General features: G+C 43.5%; 1 pseudogene; it reads right to left on the bottom strand.

Moving 5' to 3' along the window:
* Window positions 1–16096: 16096 nt before the first annotated feature.
* LOC111763516 (DNA topoisomerase 1-like) lies at window positions 16097–18451 on the bottom strand (annotated as a pseudogene).
* Window positions 18452–19533: the final 1082 nt, after the last annotated feature.

The following is a 19533-nucleotide window of genomic DNA, read 5'->3' as shown; positions in this document are numbered from 1 at the left end:
TGCAGCACTGTTTATGGAGTCTAAATTTTATTGATTTCAAGCTAAAAAGAGACTGAGGAAAACATGAAGAAACACTGAGTGAAAAAAACTGATGAAGAAGAAATACTGTATGACGTAGAATACTAAAAAGTAGAAAATGAAGGAAATGGATTCATAGATTGCAAGAAATGGGTTATTAAATAGAAGATAGTTTTTAAAGGTGTGCGTAGTAGTTTGTGTCTTTTGTGGACCCCAGAAAACCATGTTCTTCAGTTGGTGCCGTCCTGTGGGTGTGCACTTACTGCAAGCGGGACCCTCGGGTTAGCTCAGGTGCCGTTAAAGGCCACGTGGTTAGTTTACTCCAGTAAGGAGTCGCACGGGGTGCGTCTTCAACCTCCTACTGGAGTCCTTTATAAACAGAATAAATACACCCCAAAAAAAAGACCTCAGAGACAGAGGAATCTCCAGGGGCTACGGGAGAGGGTCCCAGAAGCAGAGGCTGGAATCAGCGGAGCAGAGAGGCATGGAGCAAGACCCCTGGAAGCTGAGAGAGGAAGCCTTGGAAACCAGGAAGCTGAAAGTGACCAGACACAGAGGAGAAGGGAGACTGACGTGGATATTTTCACAGCCTCTGGACTCTCAGCTTGCAGCCTAATAAACCTCCATTGTAAAAGCCAACCCATTTCTGGTATATTGCCTTGGCAGCTTTTAGCAAACTAAAGCAGTGTGAAATGGGAAAACTCAACCTTGTCACTGTCCCAAATAATTTGATGGTTTTTCAAACTAGCATATTTTGGTACAGAAATTCATCACTCTGATATTTTTTATGAAGCCCATTTCTTGACTGGAGAAAAGTTTGGAAATATGGAAATACTGAATCTAGTGTTGTATAAATAAAACATGTTCCTCTGAAAGTTTGATGGTATTCCCAATGTAACATAAAAAAAAAGTCAATCATACCCTGACATGATAACTGTTTTTCCTAGACAGAAGGTTTTCAGAGGTAGAAAAAGCTTATTGTGAATATGTTTATGTAAGTGCCATAGCAGATGATAAAATAGGAAGCCAAAACCCAATTAAAAGCCTGAGTTCAGTATGTCATCACCAGATTCCCTGAAAGATTTTCTCATTTACAAAGAAGTTTTATTTTTAAGGCAGGACAATCCTTGGTTTTGGATAACTCAGCCAAAACCTGGCCACTTTACTAGATGGGAAGCTCTCAATGACAAGGATCTTTGCACGTAAAGGTTGGAATCATGTGCCCTTGAAGTCGTGGAGCAGCTCTAGTGATCTCCACGTCACTTTCTAAATGGCTGTAAGGGAGTTTGCGTCCATTCAGAGATGCTTGAAGAGAAAAACTCACGATTTCATAGGTTTCTAAGTCCATTTTTCCATTTCATTCTTGAAATGTTTTCTCATAAGTATCCTCTCCGCTTTCCCTGGTATTTGAAGGACTGCTGCCCACGGCTCCCCGCTCCTGTTGGCCTGTTTTTAAGATAAGAAGCCCAGCGCCTGGGGGTTCCCTTAACTCTTCATTTTTCTCTTCTAGAAGTCAGCTCTAAACTTCCCAAAGTAAGAGCTGTCTTCTACAGAATAAAGGGAAAATGGACTTAGATCCATCTTTTTTGGCCTCTGTTAACGATGGTGCAGGGGGTGAGGCGCCCCCAGGTCTGCTCTGGGATCAAAGGCGTGGCCGGCTGCTGGGATGTGCAGCACCCACTCCAGGGGTGCACCCCCATCGCCCTCCCCCGAAGCAGCCACCCCCAGTGCAGGTAGGGCCGGGCGGGGGGGCCCTGCCTCTCGCCCCAATTCCCCCCCTGCACACCCTGCTTCCTTCCACCCCCTGCTTCCTTCCACCCCCTGGTAACACACTCGTGTCCCCTCAGCGGCTGCTTCCCCGCGTCTGGCACCAGGAGCAACCTTCCGGAGTCCACGTCTTCCCTTTCTTGAGCTTGTTCTCCACGTAGAATGTAAGCGCCCGGCTGTCTTCTCCTGCATTTTTGCACGCCTCCGCTCCCCTCATGAAGCTGATGGCTAAAAATCATGATCGATCACTTACCTAATGTCTCCTGTAGACTGCTGAAAGTAATTCCAAATGGTCTTTTCTTTCAGACCAGATAGTAAAAGGAGGGAAAAAAATGGGTGAGTACATGCATAAAACGGACAAACGACACAGATGCTGTGAAACCTGTCCTGACTCCAGGGCAGGGAACAGATGGAAGCTGAGGCAGGAAGAGTTAAACTATTCCAAAGATAGGAAAATCTGGAAAGTCCTTCCACTATAATTATACTCTAGGAAAAAAAAACATATCCAAAAATCTAAATAAAAATATTAATAAATCAAGTCTAAAGTAACAAAAGAAAAATGTATCATCGTCTAATAACGCTTCCCCCAGGAATGCAAGAGTTTCAACATTCAGAACCTATCAACAAAGTTTGAATAATAAATTAAAGAAGAATATATAGATGATATAACTGCATCTGAAAGGCATTTACAAAAATTCATCACTCCTATTAGAAACTCTAACAAAAGATAAAAGTAAACTACTTAAATATGATAAAGAATACCAAAAAACTGAGAGTAGGCATCACAATAATAACTAAAATGTTAGAGGATTTTATATTAAAATGTAAAAATGATGTTTCTTATTAATATTATTTATCAGTGATTTCCTTAAAACATGGATTTCTGAAAATCCATGTAAGAATTGGGAAAGAAAGAACCAAATAATCTTAATCATGTATAATAGCATCCAACTACTGGTATCAAGAATTTGGTAAAAATCCAGTTATAAATGGAAATTGAAAAAAATCACATTCACAACTGTGGCAAAGGTTATAAAATATTTTAAAACAAATTAAGTAAGAACTATAGCAGATTTACATGAAGAAAACTACATCACCTTGAAGTAAATTAATTGTACCAAAAATACAGAATAGTTTTCTAAACAGGAAAACTTAACCATAAAAAGGAGAACTCTTCCAAAGTTAATACATATATTTAATGAAATTCCAATCAATATTTAAACTTTTAGAACCATATTAATTCATTTCAAAATTTCCATGGGAAAATTACTTGAAAAATAATCAAGAAAATCATGAAAACTTAAAAAAAATAGTGATTTGTATTTGTCTTAAAGATGTATGTTATTGACCGAGGAATAGGCAAACAAACCAATGTAAGAAAGACAACAACTAGAAATCAATACAAGCACTTGGGATGAACAAATGGCATTTTGGTATTTTATTTCAATGGAAAAATTTTGAAAATGTTGGTGCTATAGTATTTCCATTCTTCTCATAGAAAAAAATATCGTTAGAAAATAAATATCACATGTTTTCCAGAAAGATATTCCCAGCAATTATGGATACAAAGATAAATGATATACTGTTTTTTATTTAATAGAATGTTTTGCAACTTTAGAGTTAGGAGACAGTTCAAAAGTCACAAAGAAAAAGATATTTTTGAATATATAAAACTTGGGTTTTATTTATTTAGGTGATAGACTGGAGAAAGTATTAACAAGGTCCATGAAAGAGAAGGGTCTATTCATCCCAATTTACAAAGAGCACCTTCAAATTTCTTAGAAAACGAATGCCAAGAGAAAATCAAGCAAACTGTATGAATAGGCAATTCAAGAAAGAAGTCTAAATGGTCAGGAAAATTCAAACCAAAGCAGTAAAGTGCCATCCTTCTTGTGTACTGCATCGGCAAAAGCTTAACTGTGGCACCATTTGCTGCTGGTGCAGGTGGAGGGAAGCAGGCGTTCTCGCTCAATACTGTAGGCAGGTGAACTGCTCTGCCACCTAGAAGAGACATCTGGTACTCTGTGGAAATTCTAAAGGCACAACACCCCTTTGCTGCACCAGTCCCTCTTCTGAAGTGGTGGCTCCCATTGTCAGTGGTGGCAAAACCCAAAACGCGAATGCCCGTTAGCGGGGAAATGATTGGATGGATTATAGTCATCCAAATTGTGGAATATCATGTGGCTATTGAAAATGACAAAGTAAGCTCTATCTGTTGATCTGGACAAATGTGTCTGTTCAGGGTGGATTTTGGAGTGAGGAGAAGATCAGGGTGAGCAATTGTGTGTCTGGGTGTTTCTTGGTGCCTCAGGGGAGCAGGCGGTTTCCCCAGATGCCCTGGAGGCTGGGGCTTGTGCACCCACCGGCACCTCCCTCCAATGCAGCTAGCACACCAGGGACCTAGGCAGGTTGCTCTGGGCACTGCTGCTCCTTCTCAAGAGAGCTGGAAAGGCCTGGGAGTTCCACGCAGCACCCATGGGCTTCTCTCCTGGACCTAGTCCGGAGCTCAGCTGGCTGCCTCCCAGCAGGTAATTTGTGCATCAGCACTTCCCGAGGGAGTAGGCGGAGTCCTGGCTGCGCCCTGAAAGTGCCCGCTTGCCCAGCTCCTTCCTCCTGTTTCCTCCCCTCTCTCCCATCCTGGGAGCAAGCCCTTACTAAGTCAGTTCCACTGCATCTTTGTCTCAGGATCCACCCCTGGGAGAATCCGACCTAGACAGCAGCCTGACTTTGGATTACCAGTGACCATTGAAATAGAGATATCTTACTTTTTCATGTAAAATATTAAAGACATTTTAACAGAAAATTAAACAGCGCTTGGTGTCATTATTGTACATGCTTTATCTGGAACGGCTAAGGGAGAATTCCCCAGTAGTACTTTCTCGTTCTTTACATACAAAAGTAAATCCATATAACCCTGTTTCTGGAACTTATCGCATACTTCTGCTTATGATTTTAGGCCAAAGTACATCAGAGTTAAAAAAAACATACTTCATGTCTGGCTTCATTGGTTCCTGCTCTTAAACAGAATCAGAAAGGAAGTTCTGACGTTCACTTTACCTCAACTTTATCTCTTTCAAGGCAACAATTCAAGAGCACTTGCATTTTATCATTTTATCCTTCTTCCAACCTCCACTTTTATTTTTCTCCTATTATTGACAAATGGCTTATTGAAATGTTGTGCAAACTGCAAAGTCTACAGGCAGCTCTGTTGTAATCATAATTCTATAACTCACACATGCATCTCTGTTTCTCTTCTGGAAGGAAATGTAAGATACTTTCCTTGCCAAACTAAACTAGTCTTCTTGGCAGGAGGCCTTTAAAATCAAGTTCTACTCAAATAATTCTGCTGAAAAAATATGTAGCCTTTTAAGTAAATTTCTCTTTAGAAAAAGTGACCTCCTAAATTGGATTGAAGAAAATCTGATAAGAAAATTGTATTTCTTGAAGTTTTCATCTTCTTTTCATTTCAAACCTAAGTAATTCTGATTCCAAAATATGTAATTACCTGGACTGGCAAAACACAAGGAACAAAACTGATTTGATGTACTTTGTTGACTATTCTTTGTAGTTTATAACTGCTATTTAATTATGCCTAAGATCACACCATATTTTACTTATTACAACAGTTTTAAGAAAAAACTACTCTGGCGGGCTATTTTATAGGAATGGGAGTCTCTTTTGGACCAAATATCTGTATGGTATTTTCATCTAAATCGATGAAAAGTGTTTCTCCATCCAACAGGAAATATTTTATCACTGGGAAAAAACAAAAACTCAGATATTATGTACATAGATAAACTTTCTCCAGGTGAGATGAAAACCAGTAAGTAGAGCAATTTGCCTGCATATTTGTGAACCATTTTGCAAATGAGGGAAAATGTCCCTTAATCTGTTTTGCATCCCAATGCATATCATCATCGTTGGCTTGCTGTTCCATCAGGATGTGCTCTGACGCGCAATTCCAATGAGCATGGCACAATAGAACATGGAGTACTGAGGAAAGTCGAATAATGCAGATATTTGTAGATGTAGTCAGTGCTTACAAAAGAAGTTCTCTTTGAATAATGGATTTGGTATCTCTTTTAATTTCGTTTTCTGGGATATAAATTATATGCAATGAAATGCACATATCTTAAGTGCTTGAATTTTGCCAGTTGCTTATACCTGGATGACCAGAGCAGCCATCACCCTAGGAACTTAGCTAACCCTGCTTATTAGCCACTTCTCCCAACTCAACAGAGCCGGCCACTTTCTGACTTCTTTCTCCATAGAAGAGTTTTGCCTGTTCTTAGACATACAATCATCTAGTAGACACTTTTTCGTGTCTGCCTTTTTTGTTCAAAACAATGTTTCTGATTGAACCGTCTTGCTATGTGTATCACTAGTTAATTTTCTTTAATTGTTGAGCAGTGTTCTTTTGTATATTCCATACTGTGTTTATTCCACCAGATGTGATCACAAGTTCTCCCAGAGCAGTGCCACTGGAGGTTGCAGGCATACATTTGACCTGTCAGGCTCCAAAAGCAGGAGTGCCTTTCACCCTTCAGGCATCTGGCATAGGCAAGCTACAAGAAAACATCATCTCTTGCTCAGAGACACTTTTGAGGCATTTGTGATACTGAGTTTCCCCCACTGTATCAGCCATTTGTGCAGCCTGTGGCCTTAACTCCTGCTCCTCTTTTTGAACTCCTGTTTCTCCTTCTTTGGTTGCTTTTCACCCAAAGCTTTCCATTCTGGAACTAGTTGTTCGGTTCGGTCCCTGTGCTGGTCCAGATGTGGACGGCGGTTCTGGCCGAGCAAGCGCCTTGCCACAGCACACCCCATTCATTTAGGGTAGAGTTATTCCAGTGCAGAACGCACGCGCGTGGGCTCCCTTGGCTACGAGGCAGGCTGACAGCCTTTGTGTCAACCTACAGCTCCGCCATTTGGGATGAAGGCACTACCCACCCCAGTAGGTCCTTAGGGATTCTGGCATGAAGGCTTACAGGTGCTGTCACAGAGGAGCTCATCCCGGTCTCTGGTGCCCACACCTGCAGCCCTGGTTCTGGGACCATGACATTATGTGGGGGAAGAAAATGTAGGGATGATGTGGGAATAAAAGAAAGCAGTGCAGTTGTGTCAGCATCTTCCACAACCTCCTTGCCCTCAGATGCCCCTGGAAAGTGGAAGGACTTGTCTTATGGAGAGCCCCTGAACCCCTTTGCTGAGTGTGAGCCCACCCTTGTGAAGGCGTGTAAGCCAGACCTCCATGCCTCTATCTCCTCTCATCTCCCATTTTAACAACATTTCAATGTTCTCTATCAAACCATTACTCTGAAGATGACAGTGAGTTTCTTGGTGTGAAGAAGCATGACTTGACAGTCCAAGTTTGTGCAATATCTTCTGTCCCAGTTCTTTTGTAGTATTCTGAGCTTTTCCATCTACCACCAAGGATCCTTCACTGCTTCAGATGGACAGCCTCTGTGGGCTCAGGCCTCTCACAGCTTCCCGTTTAGCCACTGGGACCCAGCCCTCCTGGTGGAAGTGTTGTCGGATTTTCTCTAGGTTCTTGGTGAAGTTACAAAAAAACAAATTTTAAGTGCAAGCCATTTTAGTTAGGCCAGTAAGTTATTAAGGAATGGAGAGAACAGAAATGGGGGACAATAACAGATCAGCGTTCCCAGGTAGAGAGGAAGGGGCTGAAAAGTGATGAAGAGGGCCATTTTCCAGACTACAGTTCCCCATTACAGATGACAAATGCCCAAGTTTACTTGTGTAATCATCCTGGCAGGGGGTGAAGTAGGCCTGAAGAGGGGTCAGAAGGCAAGAGAGGGCCAGTTCAGCCTTTGCACTTGCTTTTTGAGCCATTAATTATTCTGCCCCTTTTTAATGACAGGGGAGGAGTCCAGCTATTTGCTGTTTTGATTGATTATCCCACCCATCAATTGCTGGGAGGGCCCAATGATAAGACCCCTGGAGAATATCCGGGACTTCTGGTTTCAAGAAGAAATCTCTTCCTGAATGGGAGTTCTCACAAAGGCCTTCCGGTAGCCATCTTGGGGTACCAAAGGACATGAGTTCAATGGTGAAGATTTTCCCTCCAGGTTCCAGATCCATCTCTTTATTCCCTAGCTAGCCTGGCTCAGAAGGGTGGATTTACATGCCTTCTGATTTCTAGTGCTAGGTGGGAGACACGTTCCCCAGTCAGACACTATATCCAGCCCCACTAATACAATCAGGTAAAGGAGACACATAATCTGATCAGACATTTCAATTTTCATCCAAACTTTCACTTCCATCCCATCAGCTGTGGCAGTCTAACTCTAGCACTGCATCAACAGGTTTGGGAACTACTGTGCATGGGGCCCCCCTGTCAAGGAGGCCCCAAACATTTCATCTCCACCCACTAACCATCTTACCCACGTCCCAAAAAGCCTGCTCAGGCCAAGACCGCGGGCCCTTCGCTCTGTCTTTATTTTGATCAATTGTAGGACCATATCCCCAGGCTACTCAAGGTCAGGGGCCTCATTTTCACCTTCACCCCCACCTTTTAAATTGCCCTAAACTCTTGTGAACAAAGCAGACTTGCTTAGGGCCCCTCGGTGCTGGGGAACCTGCAGGGCGGTCCTTCTGATCACACCTCTGACAGGCTGCCTTACGACTTTTGTTTTGTCCTCGTCTATGTTTGCTTTATTTTTCCCATTTCTAAATAATGCTTTAAAGATTCCAACCCAGCTGAGATGGGTCCTTTGACTCTCTGCTTTTCCTTCCCCATTCCCTTACAAATTCTAACCTTCTTAAAGTCTTTCAAAGCTTCAGCATGATTTTCCCTGTGGAAGTGGGTGGGCTGTGATGCAGGCTTGGCCCACAACACTTTGCTGCACTTTCACCTCAACTTTCCCCATTAGTAGTGTTGCAGAAGTTGAGAGAGGTTTAACTATCTGTGTCTAGAAAGGCCAGGACTCAGGAATAATTTTGGGAAGGAAAAAGGATTTATTTATGACCGGCCAGGCTTGGAGCTTCTCATTCAAAATCCAAGCCCTGAACAAGATTTTCGAGTTCTTTTTATACAGAGGAAGGGCCAAATGGTTCTTTTGTTTCAGTGTTCAATAAGCTTGAATTAACATATATCTTCCACATCCTGGGTAAGCTTTTAGCATGGACTTCATACATTCTAGACACGCTTTTAGCACATTTGGTTTGCATTTCCCTGAATATTTAAAGTTTTCGGAGTTTGCATTGCTGAAATGTTTTTCCAGGACTGGAGTTGTTGTCATGGTTACCAAGGGCAGGGCTGCAGTTCTCACTGTCCCAAACACACAGCTCAGGTTATCTACGAAGAGATGAACAGCCCCCACCCACAGCCCACATCAGTAGTAGCTCTGAAGATGGTAGCTTTAGAGCGGACTAGCCAGAATCCAAGCTTGGCCCAGATTCGGTATCTGTTCCAACACTGTTCTACTTCCATTGAACTCTTGCAGATAACAACCACCAAGGGATTACATATTTTGTTCGTTCCTTGATACTTTGCATTTCCTTATGGATCCATCATGTCTGGCTTTTACCTCCAGACGCTGATCACAGTACAGCTGAAGTTACAACTGTGGGTGACGCTGTGTCCATCCGGGCCCCTTCATCCATGTTTACAAACCATGTGCTTCCGTCATTTGGAGTCATCCTAGCAAACCCACTTCCGGCTCCAGCTGCAGGAGTGAAGCAACAGCAAAGTTTAGAGGGGCATGGACCCCACAAGACCACCTCGCTTCTGACATAAATTGCAGTTTCAGGAGGGTTCCCAAAGCTATTCTCAAGTTTGAAAATTTGCTGGAAAGCCTCACTAACAGATTTTCCCTATACAGGGAAAAGACACAGATTAAAATCAGCCCAGACATGCTGATTTTAAGGTGGAGTCTGGGGAAGTACCCAGCACAAGGCTTCCATTGTCCCCCTCCGTAGAATCAGGAAGAGCGCTTTCCCCATTATCCGTGTGTGACGGCAAGCGCAGGGTATTGCCAGTGGGCTCTTCATCGGCATGACTGAGTGACACATGGCTGATTTTAGTCTCCAGACTGACTGACACCAGTGGGCCACAGTCCCCTCCCTAAATCACATGGGTGGTCTTTCCTGCATGGTCAGGCCCCACCGAAAACATGTCTAAGACTATCCAGTGCGATTCAAGTCCCTTGGGCAAAGACACTCCCACCAGGCATGGCACTCTAAGCATGGAGAGGTGAAGGCCAGGCCTCTTACTGGGCAAGGATAAACTCTTTACCACCTGTATTAGTCAGTGAAGGGTGCTGATGCAAAATACCAGAGATCGGTTGGTTTTTATAAAGGGTATTTATTTGGGGTTGGACCTTACAGTTATCAGGCCATAAAGCATATGTTATTTCCCTCACCAAAGTCTATTTCCACGTGTTAGAGCAAGATGGCTGCCGACGGCTGCGAGGGTTCAGGCTTCCTGGGTTCCTCCCTTCCTCAGGCTTCTTTTTCCTGGGCTCGGGGTTCCTCCCTTTCTGGGGCTTGCTTCTGTTTTCTCTGTGAGCTTACTTCCCAGGGCTCCAGCTTAAAGCTTCAGCATCAAACTCCAACATCAAAACTCCAACGTCAAAAAACCCCCAAATCTGTCCATTGCCATGCCTTTTATCTGTGAGTCCCCACCCACCAAGGGATGGGGACTCAACACTCCCCTGGCACAAGAGGTTTACAAGATTACTTAATCAAGTAAACCTCTGAATCCAATATAATCTAGTATGCCCAGAGGAAAAGATCAGTTTACAAACAAAATCCAAGATTTCTTTTTGGAATTCATCAATAATATCAAACTGCTACACACACAATTTTTCTTCAATACAATTATTAAACACTGAGCTAGAAGTTGATAAAAGAAAAGATATGAGTAAAAATCCTGTATTTTCCACATGGGAAAATTTGGAGAGTTAAAAAGTAAAACAGGAAAAGTTAGAAATCATATCACAATCAAAAAGCAAATACAAATTATATGAATAAATTTACTAAGAACACAGAAGAGGACAAAAATACTTGATAAACCCAGTAAAAAGAAGACAGCTATCTTGGGATGCTCTTAAAAAATACTTACATAAGTGGAACGATATCTAAAGTTGGAAGTTTGTCTAATCAAATATACACATCATCACTCAGACTAGAAAAATTTAATTCAAGGCTTTTTGAAAAACATGATTAATTTTTTATAATTCAGCCTTTGAAAATAGGATTTTTGGAAAACATGTGCAATTTAAAATCCCAAAAGAATTTTCATTTGTGTAATTAAATATAATCAAAAGTTAGACATTATGCACCCAGAGGCCATTTAATACTCAGGAAACCCGGCTCATGCTGCGGTTCATGACTTCAGTAATTTCCATGCTGCGGCCCCTTCCTGCCCACTGCCTCCCCTCAGCCCCTCGGAAGCCTACCGCCCTTGGGCCACGTCCTCGGCGTTTCTGGACTTGCGTTTTCTCTTAAAACGCGCCTGTCATAAATGCTGCCACTTTTCCAGTTCCAATTTCTCAACAGTTTTGACGTCATGATGGGACCGCAGCACTTGCCTCCTGCGTCGGGCTGGGCCCTGCGACTGGCCCTGGACAGTCAGCTGTGAGGAATGAGGGCCCTGGCACCCAGGCCCCCTCCCCACACTCTGCCGCTGCCATGGCTGGCGGACGCCAAGGGTGGCTGCCGTGGCCTGGGCCCGGCGGGCGGGACTCACTGAGCCCCGGTCAACAGGCAATGGCTGTGCAGCACTGACACCGAGGGCTGAGAACTAACACGTGATTGATCACTGAGCCACTGTGTTAAAGGTTTTTCTTCCCTTTCTAGTATATTATAGAATAGCCCAAAGTTAATGCCTGAAATTACAGAAACTCCCTAGACTCAACTAAAATCTTGTGTACACTTTCTATTGTGATGGTTCTTCCAGGCTGGTCTCACCCTCGTTTACATTTGCTGTTGCCATGGTAACCACTCCACCTTCACCTGTTTGAGGCCACAAAACACCCAGACTCCTCAGACTCAGGGAGCCACATTTTAGGCTCATGCTCTGATCAACTTGCTTTGCCGCTTAGCAATAAACTCTTCCTGTCTTTTAAACCCCAGTGTCTGAGAAACTGGTCATTGAAACACATTGGGCAGAAAAACCTGCTTTTGCTCAGTAACAGCATGACAAGAATAAACTTTGTTGTTTGAAGCTACTGCAACTCGGATTATTTGGTTCCACAGCGGTATATCCTAGCCTATCGTGACTGATACTCAGCCAAAATATTAAACAATGGGGAATCAATTAAATAAATTATGGTGTACAATACATTGGAGTTAAAATTACAGAATTTTGAGGTCAGATTATATTTTTGCAGTAAAAAGATGCTCACAATAAAATATTGAAAAAGTATATACATATATGTAGGTATATGTATTTATGTATCTTATTTAAAATATCTAATAGAAAGTCACCTGTATGCATCTGCATAAACCAGGTGTATTAGACTGCCAAAAGGGTGCCCATGCAAAGTGCCAGAAATCTGTTGGCTTTTATAAAGTCTATTTATTCGGAAAGTCCAGCTCAAGGTAGCATAAGAGGTACTTCCTCACCAAAGCCAGCTGCCACGTGCTGAAGCAAGATGGCAGCCCTGCCGGCTCTCAGCCTTCCCTCTGGGCTTCCTCTTCCCCTTGAGGCTCCGTGGGCCCAGCTCCTTCCCGATCTCACCTGCAGGCGAGCACAGGGCTCGGCTCTCTTCCCAAGGCCAGCATGAGCTATCGGGCAAGTGGCCCACCTCTCCCCAGGGCTGGAGCTCTTGAGCCTTCTCCTTCCTGTCACATGGCGGGACCAAAAACGACCAAGTTCTCTCCTCTGTGTCTTCTTGTGTCTACCTGTCCTTGTGAGTGTGCTTTTATATCAGGCCCACCAAGGGGGCAGGGACTCAACCCAAGTCCTGCCTTACTGACTTGGTCAAATCAAAAAAGCCCTAACTCAATCTTAACAGGTAATCCAATCAAAGAAACCTCAACTGAATTTAATGCAACCCAAGGATATCACTCCCAGAGGAAGAGCTCAGTTTTACAAGCATAATCTTTCTCTTTTGGGATTCATAAAACAATCTCAAACTGTCATAAAAGAATTAGAATGGTCTTAACATCAAGGTGTTGCTAGGGCTGTGCTGCCTCTGACACCTGGGTGGTGAATCCTTTCCAGCCTCTTCTAGCTTCTGGTATTTGCTGGCAAGTATCTGGCTTCTAGACGTGTGGCTCCAATCTCGGCCTCCTCCACCGTCACGGGCTGCCTCTGCGTCATCGTCTTCTCCTCTCCTAGGACGGCAAGCTCATTGGATGAGGGCCCACCCCCTCCACGATGTCCTCATCTTAAATTATTACATCTGCAATGTCCCTCCTTCCAAATTAGGTCATGTTCTGAGGTCCTGGGGGTTAGGGCTTCACAACTCAACCCCATCACCACTGCATCAGGGCAGGGCTTGCACAGGCGAGGCTTTTCTTTTTGCTTATTTCTATTGTTAACTATTTTTACAATTACTGTGCAAAACACTTAATCAAATAATAAAAGTTTTTAAGCAGAGAAAAGAAAAATCCTGGGGAGTGGGCTGCAGTGTGGCAAATGTTCTCTGTATAGGTAGGTTGTTCCACTGACTGTTATAAGTATCAGAGCTTGAAATCCTGTCTTCCTTTGAAAGACGAGGGTTTCAATTATAGAGGAAAATTCCAAAAACATGACTCCTTCCCACGGTGACTATGAGGCTGATAAGTAGGGTTTGGCCCTAGGCATTTCCTGATCTCACTATTTTTCTCTTTAGAAACAGCTCGGAAGGCCTGCTGTGTTGACAAGCCCCTGCCGCTTACATCTGATGGCCTGTGTTTACCCTGAAAATCAGGCTACTTGCTCAAGCACGGGTAGGAGGTGACCTGAGAAATTCTCAGAAACAGCTGTGGTCACTAGGGAGTGAAGGTGAATTTCTGGTCACAGAGTAAGCAAATATTCTTTCCTATTTACAATAATGCAAATTATCATTATGTTTTCACAACACCTCAAAGAAACACCCTCTTTGTAGTAAAAGCAAACAAACGGGAAAATATGTAGTCAACCTGGTTGATTTAATCAAAATTTTCAGAAAATGAGTGCTGTAGTTTCCTGGTGATAAGGATTGATAAACTGGGGCGTTCGTGGCTCTAAGAAGCTGAGCTGGCCTGGAAGGGCCGGTGCACAGAGCGTACAGTAAGTCGTGCTGACGGTTTTACTGGATTCTTTAAGGTGTTAGGTAAAAGAGGGGCCCAGGTTACATCCGGTGATAGAGATTCATGGGAAAACCACGGAGAAGGAAGGAAAGCTGCTTGCTCACCACCTACACAGAGGCCTGATGGCGCGCGCTCCAGAGGTCCCGTCACACGCTCCCTCGCCCTCCCAGCCTCTCCTTTACTTCTTCTGCCACAAACTTCTCTCCATTACCCTATCATGAGCTCTTTATTTTTGCTTGCTCATAGCTTTATTTCTGTTACGTGAAGCTTCTACACCATTACCAACTGCTTCCCTGCCTGCATGTCTTGCAAACTTCATGATGTAAAGTATAGACTGATTTGCAGTTACCTTCTGGTGAAGGGTACTCTTGTGGACCAAACTTTCACTGTAGAGCAGCACAGCAGCCTTCTGTCGGCACGTTCACTGGCTGCCTGGAGGCTGCCGATGGACTGATTCCTGGTTCCATTGGCTATGGACATAGCCATGGTTCCCCGCAGAGGACTGAGCTGACAGGCACTCAGGGCCATGTTATCAATGAATGTTAGTATTTTAGGAGAACAATAAATAGTATCCAGTCCTCTAAAACCCACCCAGTTTGAAACGACTGGAGAAGTAGATACAGTAGTCAGATAATTGACATAGTCATTTTAAAAATCAATTTAATGACTGATCTCAAGATGAATTTAATAAATTAAAACTAGCGTATCTTCACTCTGGAGAAGTAATCAAAAGTTTATTTTACAGAAATATTATTAATTTAATTACAGTATTAGTATGTAGAGTTATACCCAATTTTCACAAATGAGAAAATTGACTCCTAGTCAAATACTCATAAGGCTGTGAGTACAGTAATAATGCAATTATTAAATAGTGATAAGTAGTCTTTTCATTGAACTCTCATCAATTATGTGTTACCACTCCAGTCCCTCACTTAGAAGTCACCTAAGGCAAATCAGTGATTCATCTCCATTCCAAGTTTCCAATGCCTGAAATAAACAGTCAGGCCAAGCAGTCCCCAATGCGTCAGCAGGTCAGGAGGCAGAGTCCCAAGGCACGGCCTTTGCTTCTGGAGGCCCACTCGCACATATCTAGGTAACCATCGTTGCTGGAAACCAGGGAGCCTCTTCTGGGAGCCAAGGAGCTCTTTTCCTCATAATGGTGTGAGGTGAGTACACAAATAACCACAATTTGAGCAAAATCTGATGAGTACCCTGAGTGCAGAGGAAGAAAAATGCATGTTTTTAAAGATCAGTCTGTGAATAGTAGGATTTGGGAACCTGGAAGCAGGCAGGATGTTTTCAACAAAGGGAGAAGTATTTAAAAAGCAGGGACTTGTGCGGAACCATAAGTATTATGGGAAAATGGTTTCAGTCACTGATTATTTCAATTATCCTTAGACTAGCACATCCCTCAACCCTCCCCAGCCCCAATCTGCATGATCTTTCAGATCAAGAAAAAGGTTTAAATATTTTTAAATAATTAAAAAGATGTAAAAATTCACATTTAAAAAGGAGCACTCAAGCCAGGAAATATTTTCCCATCATGCTTTTCTGTTTTCAGGTGTCTGAACCAAAACCCTGCCGATGTCATGACTGCTTCAAGTTGAATGAAAATTGATTCTCATGACGATGTAGTGACAACTCTAACAGGTACACTGGGTTTTTGGTCTACTTAATTTTAAATTCCTGAAATAGGGGAGAGGTGTTTAGGAATTCATTTCTGTTAAAATATAGAAGTTATTGCAAAAACCTAAAGGTAAAAAGACACTGATATAATCAGACTGTGATACCTTAGCTAAGAATCCAAATGCTTCACTGAAACAGTAGATTTGTCTAGCAGAACTCTGATAAATTCCTATCCACTTGAAAATAAAAACAAAATTCAAAACAAATCAGACTGCTAGAATCTTGATATCTGAAATAATTTTCAGTAAGTTGTTCATAGGAACACTGGTCAGCTCTCCCTTATAATGTCTCCAGGTTTATCTTTTCACAAGATTTTGGTTTGGTAAGACTTGCTGTCCCTCTCCCTCATGGCTGAAGGCAAGCGAGGCTCACAATTTATCCATTTTCCTCAAACCACACTGTTCCTTTTCATAGAACCCTGCCTCTCGAGAGGATAAAACTCATAATCCTCATCAGCCATGTCAATGGCCCTGGAAAAGTTCTCCTGCTGGGTTTTGTTATAAATTTTCTTAATCAGGAACCCCCACTTCTTGCACCAAGCCACTGTGATCCTAGGGTCCATATAATTAAGTTTGGAGGTTCCCAAGGCAATTTGTTTATTCTCCTCTCAATCAGAGGCATGAACCTCCAGCTTCATCAACTGCTCCTCCAGTCTACACAGCCTTCTTCTTTGACTCAACCACCCTCTTAGTCCTCGCATCCGTCACGTCCTTGGCATCAGCCTTAGTGCTTTTCAGGTCTCTCTGGGCATCTTCTAGATTTTCCTTCTTGACATCAATCTTGGACTGCAAGTTCTTCATGGACTTCTCAAAAGTTTTGATGGTTACAAAGAATTGCAACAGTTTGTTCGGCACAGTTATAAGAAAGGATCTTTGCTAGGATGTTCTCAACCAGGGCTGTGAGTTCTTTCAATTGTAGTGTGATTATACATACAGAACACCTTGGCTGTCAAACCTTCCATGAGATCTTGAAGATACTTGTTTAGAATACCAGTATTGAGTCTATCAAAAAGATCATTCATGGGCTGCTTGTGCTCCATAAATAGTTGTAGGTTCTTAAAAACTCATTTCTCAACAGGAAACTTGTTATAGTATCTGACTGAGTCCTTCCCGAGGGAGTCACACTCTACTACATATTCCTGACCATTCAGTTCCAGATGCGGGTGGATCTGCTCCACAAGGAGCAGCAGCCAGTGTCTGCTGTTTCTCCTGCCTGCTCTCAGAGCAAGCTGGTCAGGGAAGTACAGGGCTACAGCTTCCTGTCAGACTTCCCTCTCTTTGGACTTCCAGTCTTTTCAATACTGGTTCTGGATCTTGTCCACACACTTCTTCAGTCATCAAGCAGTCTTGTATTTCTGCCAGTCTTTCTCACTTTGATTCATGAACTGGGCTTCAGCATGATGTATTTAATGAGGAGATCAGCCAAGTAACTTTGTTTTCATGTCAGACCTCTTGTCATTTATGTCCTGTAGGAGGAGAAGGAACCTTGGCATCCTTGCTACAATTAATGATTAAATTCTCTGGCACGATCCGTCTCTTCAATATGCCCATCTACGGGTGGTTGCCACGGCCTCAGAAAAGTCCAGGAGGCTCAGTTTTGAAGTTGGCAATCCTCTCTGTGGTTATCCATAATACAGAAGCCATACTCGTTCAGTAAATTTTTGTTCTCCTCTTTCATTTCAATTTCTCTTCTTTGCCCATCTGTTTCTGAGCTTCTGATTGGACTTTGAAATACTGGCTCATCTGTGTGAAATCACATTTGCCTAAGTTGGAACTAATATTCTTTTCTTCATTAGTCATTTCTTTCCTTCAGTCTTTAAAGAAATCCTTCCTAAATATTTCCTTAGTAATATATTCATGGTCAAGCATTTCTACAAAGAATATAGCTGCTTCCTCTGCTTTGGGGCTCAGCTTCATGACTTCCCCATCATAGTAAAAATGGACACTCTCTGGAAGAGGCTCATATGGTGGAGAAACACAGGAACTTTGTGTTCTAGAAGTTCCCACCTGATGCTTCAGGATAGTGCTCTTCTTCCCATTTCCACTTGTGCTCCTCTTCTTTCTTCAGCTTCTTTTCCTTGTTATCTGACTCAGGAACTTTTTCATCTTTACTCTTGGGTTTTTTCAATTTACCTTCATCTCCTTCCTCTAGTTTTCATTTCTTCTCCTTGACATCTTCAGCTTCAAAGTTTTTAGGTTTATAACCAGCATCATCCTTATCTTAGGGTCTCTTGAATGGTTTATATCCTCTTTAGGACAAGGAAAATAGCCATCACCTTCAGGGTCATCTTTAATTCGTGGTGGACTAGAGAAGCCATTTTCCTTCTCCTTTATTTTTGCATCCCAGAAGCTCTAACCTCTCAGAGGCTCTAATCTCTTCTTCTTTTGCGTTTCCTTTTCACTTTATGTTTGTCTTCGTGGTTGTCTGAGCTTCCATCTTTGTGTCTGATTTTCTCCTTCTATTCGTGTTTCTTTTCTGAGTCTTTATGCTCACTGTTGCTGTGCTTAGACGTTTCCCGGTCCTTCTCCTTGTCCTTCTTGTGTTCTTTGTGCAGGTGTTCTCCATCTTCATGTTCATCTTCCTGTTTGTGAGAATCACTCAACTGGAACTCTGCCTCGAGCTGGGAATGGATGTGGAGATGGTCCCTCTCAGGTCGGCAGGAGCGCGAACGCGGCGGTGGCAGCGAGGGGTCGTGAAGAGGACCCAGACGGTGGGGACAAGCTGTGTGGGTGGATGAGGGCATGAGGGATACGGGGCTCCCCAAGGCTCAGGTGAGCCACAAAGGTGGCTGAGATGGCAGCACTGACTGGGGTGGTGGCTGAGGTGGGCCTCGGATTCCTGGGCGGCTGAGGTGGAGCGCTGACTGGGGTGGTGGCTGAGGTGGGCCTCGGATTCCTGGGCGGCTGAGGTGGAGCGCTGACTGGGGTGACAGAAGCAGACTCCCGCTGCTCTGGCACAGCCAAGGCGCATCTTTCAATCCAGAGTGACCGTCCCTTATATAGGCCCACAAGGGGGCGGGGCCTCAACCCCACCGACCTGAGAAGCCCGAAATTGATTTTGCCAAGTAAACCTAATCAGAGGCCCCTCACTGAGTTTATTGCAATTAAAGGGTACCACACCCAGAGGAATAGTTTACAAACATAATCTTCCTCTTTTTGGAATTCATAAATAATCTTTGTCACAGAGCCTTCCCAGATCTGCGGCTGCTTAAAGCAGCGGCCTGCCTGCCATCTGCCGTTCCCTCTGCCCTGGCCTCTGCGCTGGCTAACTCCTCCTTTCCTTCCTGGAGAAGCGCCTACCAGGTGAGCTGCAGCCACAGCATTGCCAGGGCGTGCCGGCCTCTCTCCATTGGGGCATCGTCACTGAGGTTGAGCTGCCCACTCGCGCCTGCAGCCCACCGACCTGCCAGCTTCCCTGGACAGGAGCCTGGTGGTCCCACCTGCGAGCTCCTGGCACCTGGGCTTGTTCAGTGACTGGTGCCGACCCAATGATAAAGTGAACTGAAAGAGAGGGAGCAGGTGTGGCTCAACCTACTGGGCACTGCTTCTCACCTAAGAGGTCCCCGGTTCAGTCCAGGGTGCCTCCAAAAAAGGAGGAAAAAAAAAAGGCACTATTGCTAAAATGAGCTAAAAGAAGAACTTTGGGACAAAATGGAAATGCAGACGATGCCTAATTAAAATAAAATGTTTTTTACATGATTATTTAAATAATATGTTGTTCTTTTGAAAACCTAGAAAATACAAAAAAAAATATTGGGGAGTGCCCACAGCCCTTCCGATACGCTGTTAAGGTCTGGAATGTTCCCTCCGTGTGTGCGGTGTGGCA

The sequence above is a fragment of the Dasypus novemcinctus genome, chromosome 11 (genome assembly GCF_030445035.2).
Source record: "Dasypus novemcinctus isolate mDasNov1 chromosome 11, mDasNov1.1.hap2, whole genome shotgun sequence".
NCBI lineage: Eukaryota > Metazoa > Chordata > Mammalia > Cingulata > Dasypodidae > Dasypus > Dasypus novemcinctus.
The sequence above is the reverse complement of the archived record's forward strand: the minus strand, read 5'-3'. Positions and strand labels throughout refer to the sequence as shown.